The following is a 10,589-nucleotide window of genomic DNA, read 5'->3' on the forward strand; positions in this document are numbered from 1 at the left end:
GACAATAAAAAAATAAAAGCTCAAACAAATCAAAACAGAAAAGAAAAACTCCACATTGGAAAAAAAAACAAAAAGAACAACAACAACAACAAAAAAACCATGGGCTTTGTTTTATGTTCAACTCCCTCTGGACACAGGGCCTGCCCTGGAGTGTGGTTAAAGTACCCAGTAATAGTCCACTGAAGAAAACAGATTTTTCCCTTTGCCACCTTCTTCTTAAGCATAAGAGACTTCCATTTCCCTTTTTAAGTGCTGGGACCCTGTGTGGATTGAATGTCAGCAGGTTCTGCATGTGCTGCCTTGGTCTTTCTGTGTTCATTAGTCACATCAGTTCTGCCATACATGGAAGACACTGCTTACCAAAGCTTGTAGTATAAGAACCCATCGTCTTTTTATTGGTATAACAAAACTAACAAATAGAACCAAAACAGAAATTGTACAGTTTCTATGGAAACAGTCCTTCTCTCTTTCTTCTATAGCCATTTGATTTTCAACAAAATTATATAAAAATATGGTATTAGAAAAGGACATAGAGAATCCAGTTTTTCTTGCGCTATAGTTCGAGACTGCCTTATTTTACAGCAGATATTTTAAAAACTGTGGTATGAATTCAGTCATTATATACTCAGAATGTACACAGAATGGATGTCACTGTACCCATCCTTTATCATGAATAAGCTGTATTCACTTAGTTTATATTAAATATTTCCTCTATGGTAGAAAGGGATTATACAAAAGGAAAACACTACCACAAACACACAAACAACAAAACAAAACAAAAAAACAAAAACCAATTGCTAGCTTCCTAAAATTGACCTCTGATGACTGGGCTAAAATTACAACAAGTGAATCATCTTGGTTATATTTATTTTTAAGAAATAATGTAAAATCTTAGATAGTATGGAAAATTTAAAAAAAAGTAGAAGAAAAAAATAAAAGCGCTTTCCAATCAAATACTCCCTATCTTAAGCACTTTCTGTCACCATTTCTAACTTGAGAAGATTTCCCTGTGTTTTCTATCCTCTATATATGTTGCAATCTTCCCCCTTTCCTAATGGCTCTGGAAGCAACATGATTTTCCTTCCATATAAATCATCCCTATTAAACGGCTGGATTATGTTGATGAGTTCATCTTGAAGTAGATTTACAAAATGTCAGAAAGTTAGAATTCTCAATTTATTCTAGCAGGATGCATCATGTTCTTGGAGCAGGTTTATGAGGCAGTAATTGGGCAGTCATTCTGTTCTCTGATAGCCCCAGGAGATTCAATTCTACTATAAGAAAAGACATTAAAAGGCATAGTCTTTTTTTTTTTTTTTTAAAGCACACACTGAATAACAGGGCATTTATTTTTCCTTTTTTCTTTTAAATCTAACCCTAATACTTGGGAAGATTTTTTCCTGTCTTTTTTTTTAATATTATTCAAGCATAAAGTACTGACTCACTAAAGGGTAGTCAGGAAAGCGTGGAGCACAGTTGGTCTGGCTAAGTTCTGTACATCACTGATTACGCCCTGATGACTTCTTTATTCAGGCCCGGAAGTCAGATTTGCTTCTTTGTAAAGAAACTACAGGACTGACAGCCCACAATGAATCATGCACAACAACATGCTGACAAGCTGGCAAGAGACAACCTACACAATGACAAACACGGCTGACAACAAATGCACACATCTGTTTGTTAGGATTTATGAGAAAAGAATACAAACAAGGAAGAGAAGGGCTGTGGATTTTATAAGAGAATTTAGAGACTCTCTTCTTTCTATCCAAATACCCACAATATAAGGAATACATATTAGTCCTCAGGATCTGTTTATGACAAGCAGAACTAGATTTCAAATGGCCTGTGCAGATTAGCATTTTGATTATCAAACTGCTTGTTCCAAATGTCTGATGAACAGATATTAGAATAGTTCTTAAACATACTGATTGAACGCACATCGATGCTGCTATTTTTAACACTTGCTTCTGTTCAGGTGTAAGTCGGGTTTTGTATATTTCCTTAAATCTTCAAGGAAAAGCATAAAATATCTGTAACCCCACAAACCTTTCTCAGGTGGAAAACCATCTGAGCCACCATTTTAAACTCACTGATAGAAGCTAAATAGTTAAAAATCAAAATGAGGTCAGCAGATGCAAATTTCTATAATCAGGTATTGAAAGAGCCAATGATCAGATCATCACACACACCACTCTCCACACTTGTCTACCAGAAAGCATAAAAAGTTTTGCCTTTACAACACAACATACTCTTTTTTTGAGATTATTTTTATTTATTTGTTGAGTGTTTTAATCATTTTTATAGTATGTTTACATCAAATGCATACCTCTACTCCCTACCATCTATTGCCCCAGTTGGTCTTTGAGATTATTTTTATTTATTTGTTGAGTGTTTTAATCATTTTTATAGTATGTTTAGATCAAATGTATACTTCTACCCCCTACCATCTATTGCCCCATTTGGTCTCCTGACACATTGTTCTACCAGCTTCACAAACTGTATTTTTAACACCCTGAGTCTATGAAGTGTCCCAGTAAAGGCATGGATGTAGTTGGCCCATTTAATGAGACACAGGCTATGTACCATAGGCAAAATCATTGAATAAACTGACTTTCTCTCCCCCTCCAGGAGCTTTCAATTTTCAATTGGCAAATCATTCCTTTTTCTGGCTTCCAAAAAATATTTCAACTTGAAATTTTATATTGCATGCAATCATCATAACAATAACAAAATAACAAGAACAATTCTTGGACCATCTGTGAGATGCACTCCTTACCTGGTACACCTCACAGAGTTTATTTAAATAACAAAACCACCCTGCACCAGAGCTGAACTCAACAACAAGTAAAGTATTAAATTCTTCAGATGATCTGGCTAGAAAGAAAACTTAGAAATTCGGTTTTAGACAATCTGATTTCCCACTTTGGTTCACAATCTGAAAAAAATTGACCTATGATGATAAGTGGTGATTCCTATTTTGGAATGACTTTATAGATAAACCACTGTTTTCTAAATATCTTATCAATGCTTTGTTAAGTAAAATGAAATGGGGAAGAGTAAGACTGGCTTACATGTTAGATATAACCTTCCCTCCTCCTGGTGGGGTTTCTTCATCCCACATCACTTAATTTCCAGATATGTAAAAACAGAGGACTATTATTCTGAATCTTAGAGGATGTGTAAACATGTTATTTAAAATTTGAGTGAAACAGACCAGCTGAGTTCCAACCAGAATTACTTATATCCTGTTATTCCTGATTCTTGCACTGGGGAAAAGAGCAGACAGGAATCTTTATTACAATGAAGACACTGATAGAAAAGGGGATAGTCTATTCCTTTTCAGGTGTGAAATTTTATACATGTTACCAGTTTCAACAGATTACTGATTTCATGTTTACTCATATTTATACTTAAGAATGTTGAGAATATGCCTTTATAATTATTGCTTTCTTAAAATCTTCATCCAAAATCCATGAGAAAAAATTAAAGAAATAGTCCAATCTAACAAAATGAGGATCATAATGTCAAATATATTGATCAGTGTCTGCTGTGTTGTTGAACTAGAGAATTTTAGAGCAAAAATAGAGTTCAGATATAATTTATTCAAGACCCTTTCCTCTTTCATATTTGGCACATGGTTCTACCATCTAGTTCAGTTTGCTTTTATTGAGTGAGTTTCAAAGTAATAGTTTATCAAATGTCATGTATTTACATAATTAGCATAATTGCATATAAGTGTATAATTAGTGTAAATATATGTAATTATATTATTATAGCATGAAATAATCTTGTAGAAAGCATTTTTATCTAACTTTTCATGCCAAGGCACACATTGAACACACATATGAGTTGAGATTTTGTATTCAGTACCTTGTTCTTCCTTATTGATTTAACCAAATGTCAAATCTTAGTGTGTGTGTGTGTGTGTGTGTGTGTGTGTGTGTATAGATATATATGTGTACATGTATATATTGGAAAGACATTAGTCTTTCATTGGACTGTTGATTTTTTCTAAACATCAGAAATCCTAGAAACAAATAGAACTATTTTTCTATGATTTGCTTTAGTCTGCTATATACAAAAGTAATCCTTCACGTCAAATAAAAACCATAATTCTATTTGCAAACTTCCTGTGGAAATAAATAAATATCATTTTAAACTTAATCCCTTGGCAAATAACAGGAGTAAATGGAAGTGTCAGCTACCCCCTTCTCCATGCTTGATACTCCAAATGCAGCTGAAAAAGACTGCGGTAATTTTAAATTACAGATCAGTGAGAAAGATGAGACCAGTAAGTTGTTGAACCTAGAGCTTAAACACTGTAACTTTTTCTGATACTCTCAATAAGCAATTCTAAATATGCTACCAAAATCATTTTTGGTGATGTTTTTTGGTAGAATGATTACCCCATCAAATATGTCTCTTTAAAACTGAAATTTGAATTTCTGTCATGAATGATGAGAAAGTTTGTTTCCCATGTCTAACATGTTTTAAGATGAAAAGCAGAAAATTTTAATTATGAGTTGTATCATAATGATACTATGTATGATCTGAGAATTATCATGTGATGACCTTACCACTGAGTGAACATCACACAGAATGAACTCACAAGTCCTCTTGATGCAATAAAGACACACATTATTTGAGGAGATAGGTATGTGTAACTTGACCCAAAGTTAATCAATCAAATCATATATTTATTGAAATATTATGTGGTGCCTATTAATAGTACAACCTTTGTGGTTTTATGTATATGCTAGTAATAATAGTAATAATGTAACTTAAAAGCAAACAATAGACTAGGAATAAAAACATTAATAAATGTAACTAAAGAATATGAAAACTTCAGAGTTAAAATTAAAAGAAGAGAATAGTAACTTAGACAAAAATCAGTACAGCTTTATGAGAATTGACAAAAAGTATAAGATTGAATGAACATTCATAGCACAAGGCACACAAATTAATGTTTACAAATAAAAATTCTGCTGTCAGCAGAATAACAAAATCGTGAAAATAAGGAAATAAAATCCTGCAGCAAGATCTAAAACCTTTGCATATAATCCTCACTTGATACTAGGAATATATTTATTAGAAGCTTTTTATTAGATTTTATAGTAATTTATTTAAATATTTCAATTCATATTATAAATTCTATAACAAATTATAATAGAGGTAGAAACAAAGTTAGTAAAAACCTAAAAACTAATTTTTAGTAGAAATGTTTAACCTTGCTTTGATGAATTAAAATGAAATTTTTGAAACAAAGTTTAGATATTCTTTATATTTATAAAAGTTATTGCTAAACTGTAAGAATTTCTAAGGGCAAATGAATACCATACTCAGTTTATAAAGCATACAAACAGAAAAGGAGTTGGGGTATAAGGATAGGAAGCCTCACTGAAAGTAAGACAAAAAACTGTATGAATTACTTAGGTACCTTACACAGATGCGTTAGCATCTCTTTTATCACCACAGCCACTCTTCACTCCATCCAGAGGCCCGTGCTAACAATTATCAACCAGCACTATCTGATCTGCTACCCTTATATAATTGTCAGAAATCTGTATTACAGACAGTAAAATATCAAAATATTCCTCAGGACTGTGGTCCCACTTGATAATAAGACCTTCCTTCACTCTACTTCCCTTTCTGTCTCAGGATTCAGAACAGAGTCCCAGAGATAGGTGGGCACAGGGGTCCAGACAAGGGCATGCTTTCTTTTCTCATATTGGGCCTTTCTTTTTGATCCTATTGTCTCTCTTTTTTCAGTACTTTCTATGGGTATTACCATAGCTTCCTAGAAGAAAATGAAGCATAAGGAGAAATCAAGACACAAGGATTCTGTGGGAGCAGTGATCCTAAGAGGCACTGAGAAAGTGGTTGAGAAGAAGGATTGGAAGGAAAAGACAGGAACAAAGGGCTTGTTAACAAGCCGCAGGCAGTCAAGTTGTTTCCCATTTGGAAACTCTAGAGCCCTGGGTATCATAAACCTAAGAGCCTTCCAAAGGAGAACCAGGATGCAAGTGCACTGACATCAGCTGAGATCCTGTTACTCCCAGCTTCCCCTTATGCTTAAACACATGAACTCAATGTTAAATGGTGTGTATTGACATTTATTTACTTAAATGCTTATGTATTTGTGGGTGCATTTGTTTGTTTACATACTTTATATATTTGTGTATAATTTTTTTGTTTATATACATAGTCATGTATTTATGTGTGCATGCCTGTGAGCAACTTTCAGAGCTTTGAGTACTCCTTTCACCACGTGCATTCCTGGAATTACACTTAGCATCAGGTTGAGTGCCTTTACCTCCAGACCCATCTTATTTCTGCCTTTCCTTTAAGTATTTGTTCTTCTGTTTACTTTTTTGTAAAAAAAAAAAGCCATTATTTCATTTATTATATTTCTCCTTCTTCTTTCCCTTCTCTAAACCATCCCATATACCCCTCCGCAATATCCTATCAAATTCAGTCTCTTTTTCACCATTATTGATTGTATATGTATAGTCATAAATATAGCCTGCTCAGTCTGTATAGTGTCACTTCTATGTATGTTTTCAGAAATGATCATTTGGCACTGAAAAACTGATTGATGTGGTATTCCCTGGGGAAGACCACCTATTGCCTTTTCAAGCTTTCCTATAGTTCTTTGTTTAATGTTAGGGTCACAAGGGCTTTTCTCCATCTACTTTGGCATGTTCTTTGGTGTCATCCTTGTTTAAGGAGTTAGGGAGTTCAGTCCCAATTAATACAACTATAAACACTCCTGCTCCTGAGCCTCAGGAAACATTCAGAACTGGAGGAAGAAAGACCGTAAGAGCTAGATGAGCAGGGCATTTCACTGTGAGATTATATCTCATTGTAATATCAGAAACTACAGCCTTAAATAATTATTATATTAATGTTCTCACACATACTTGCCACATTCTGACCAACTTCCAGAGACACATGCATCACAATTGTTGCCTCTAAAGTGGTCAATAGCAAAGGGTTCTTCTAAGCTGTTCATAGTAAGCCACATGGAATCTGTCTGAATGACTGAGTAGCAAACTTGGAAACCATACTAGACATTTTTTCCATCTCACCTAGACAACCATCAAGTTCTCTTAAATCCCCATAAATGATTTCTTTTCTCTCCCACTCATATTCTTCATCAGTAAATTATTTTCTCATCAAATTATTACAGCAACCTACACATTGATTTCCTTTGATATTTTGATCACTCTCATGATATGATATTTCCACCTATCCATATACTGTGATTTCCCATTATATACCTGCCCCAGGGGAATTGAAATAGTCAAGGCCATGCTTTCAAAATCCTACCTACAGCATAACTCCCTTACTAAGTACATGATCTTTGCCATGGCATTTGTATTTTCTGAGGCCCATTTTGCCCTGCCGGACATTAGAAATGTTTGTAATTATTTTGCAAGATTTTTGAATATTGGGACTAATACACATAATTTGTTTCTCTATTGGGAGCTCATTAAATGAAGATTGTTTTTTATTACCATTAGGAGTAGCTGATTACATTAGGTCTTAAGAAAATTGTGCCCAAGTATACATCTAGATGCTGCTCTATTTTCTTATTCACTACAGATTTCAACTACTATGCACTAGACTGTTTTTCATGACTTAACCACATTCTATCCCAATTGTTGTCTGGTTTACATTTCTAAAATGCTTGAGAGCTAGATCAAATACCATGTCCTTTCTGAATTATTCTCAGTATTCCAGGAAATTAACAGTTTATGAATTGTCATCTGATTATTTAAAATATTTTTGTCCATTGGTTGGGTGCAAATATCTGCATCTGACTCTCTCGCTGCTTGATGTGACTTCCAGAGTGCTGTCATTCTAGGTCTCTTTTTGTGAGTTCTCTATAGCCTCAGGAATAGGGTCAGGACGTGGGACCTCCCCTTGAGCTGGATCCCACATTGACTCTGTCTCTGGACTTTCTTTTCCTCAGGCTCCTCTCCAGTTCCTGTAATTCTCCCAGAGAGACACAATTATGGGTCAGAGTTGTGATTGTGGTATGGTTTCCCTCTCCCTCATTTGATACTCTGTCTCCCTGCTGGAGGTGGGCTCTATAAGTCCCTTCTCCCTACTGTCAGTCATTTCATCTAAGATCCCTCCCTTTGAGTCCTGAGAATCTATCTCCCAGGTCTCTGATGCATTCTGGAGGGTTGCCGCAATGGCTCCAGTAGATTCTGTGAGACAAAGTTTTACAGACTGAGGTGAGAAATGTCTCCTGGAGCCCTTCGGAACACTTCTATTCAGAAGCCGAAAATCTCACTTGGAAATTTGCTTTGCTCCTAAACTCTCCCCCTTCTTAGTAACCTGGACTAAGAAAAACCAACCAAATTATGATGTAAAAGAATCCATCTTGAAGTAAGTCACTAGCCAGAAAATTCTGCAACACTTTGCTCCAGTTGTTTATGTAATTACATTTACCTTCCAACAGTACATAAATGAAGTATGGCTCTGACACTATGGTATAAAAAGCATTAATTAGCACAGTGGCATAAATATATTTCATGTGTCTTGACTGTATATTAGCTTATAAGTCATTGGACATAATTTAAAAGATATGTTATTGTATCTTTTAAAGAAGAGGTTACTTTAACCAGTGACACATGACCCTCATAGTCACCCTTGCAGGACAAGTGGATTTGAAACAATAAGACCAAACTAGAAGATATTTATGTCTGAAGAACCTTATACAATGACCTTGCCAAAGAAAGAATTTACATTTGAGTTGGTGCAAAGCTCAGAGCTGCCTCAATGGAAGCTTGTGAGGAACTGCTTTTGTCTTGCAGACCCCACCTAGTGAGCCTTTGGCCAAAACAATATTCTTAACTTATCCAGGTGTGATTCAGGATGCAGTTCATACTTATTACTCATGGAGACCCATTTAGACTCAGGGAGTTTGACAAACGTCCTTTAAAGTCTCTTTAAAAGTTTATATCAAGAAGATTGATGTCTGTGTTCAAGCTTCTAAATTTGTTACACGGGAAAATGTTTTACCTGGTTGATTTTATAATTCCTTGTGCCAAATGGTTATGCTAATTGTTCCTTTTGCCTGCTTTACTGGATACATCTTTTGATATGTAAATGTCAATTCCTCATGCTTAAAGGTTCATGCCTCAAAACAGAAAAACACACTCAGAACCAAAAGCCACCTGAGTGTGGTTTCTGTGTGTCAGTTCATCGAATCCATGCCTTCCTGGACCAAAAGAATCCTGGTTATCCCACAGCTGACTTTGATCTATGGCAGAGGGTCCCCCTAACCTCCCACATCCCATGGTTGCCTGTTTCCATTCTTTCTGCTGACCCTTAGAGCTTCAGTCTTTTTTCCTTACCCAATGGACAGAAGCAGCTGACCCCTGTTGTTGAATTAGGGAAGGCTGAAAGAAACTGAAGAGAAGGGCAATACTGTAAGAAGACCAGCAATCTCATGTAATCAGGACCCCGGAGATCTCTCAAACACTGGATTACCAAACAAGCAGCATACACCAGCTGATATGAGGCCCCCAGTACACATACAACAGAGGACTGCTGGATCTGTGTTTATTCAGAGATTATATACCTAACCTTCAAGAGACTGGAAGCCCCAGGGAGCTTAGAAGTCAGGGGCTTGGGGAGGGTTAGATCATTCTCATTGAGACAGGGGGTGGAGAGGAGGTATGGGATGTGGATAAATTAATTAATAAACAATGACATTTTGTTCTTTTAAAATCATTTTATCTGTATTTTACAATTAGATTGGCTTCTCTATGTCAAGAACAAAATGGCTTTAAATTTTCTATCATTGAGTTCAGGAATATTGTCATCAACAACAAAATTAATTAAGTAAAAAGACAAAATAGACAGGTGAAAGGATAGCCCAATAGTCAACGTGCTTCCCACCATGGATCATACAGTTTAAGTGACTATAAACAGTGTTTCTTCTGTCATACAGACATATATAGACAAGAAATAAGTATTGATTTTTAAGGCAGGATTTGATGTAAAAATGCAGACTTTTCAGTGTGACAGGTTATATATGAAGTAATTTTTAAAATATGAACATGAGGATTTGGCTTAGTTTCATCTGTGAAATTAGCTTACACTTTAAAATTTGTCAAATTATTCAGTGATTGCCATATCACACATAGTAACATGCCCTACAGTCAAGATTATGAAATCTTATAGCATTCATCCCTCTGGAGCCAATGAGGACTGAAGTGTAATGTTTAACTCCATGTACACATCCAGAAAGAAGATGGCATGAGGACAATGCTAATTACTTCATAATTTGAACAAGGATGTATAAATCCATCTGAGCTAAGACCTCACATATATGGAAGTCTGAAAATATTGACCTTTACCACATCAGGAAGGAAAGGAAACATTGCTACATCCTACACTCAGGCAGACTTCTAAAATCAAACAACCTCTCAAAAGTGACCAGGCTAATAATGTCTCTTGACAAGAACCAGCTTTTGATGAATAAGACATAGAAATGCTTAGAAGTACCAACAGAAAAGCTGCGAGCAGTAAGTATACATGTCCTATTTGCGAAAAGGTTCTTGAGTATGTTA

This window comes from Apodemus sylvaticus, chromosome 1 (assembly GCF_947179515.1).
Source record: "Apodemus sylvaticus chromosome 1, mApoSyl1.1, whole genome shotgun sequence".
Classification (NCBI taxonomy): Eukaryota; Metazoa; Chordata; class Mammalia; order Rodentia; family Muridae; genus Apodemus; species Apodemus sylvaticus.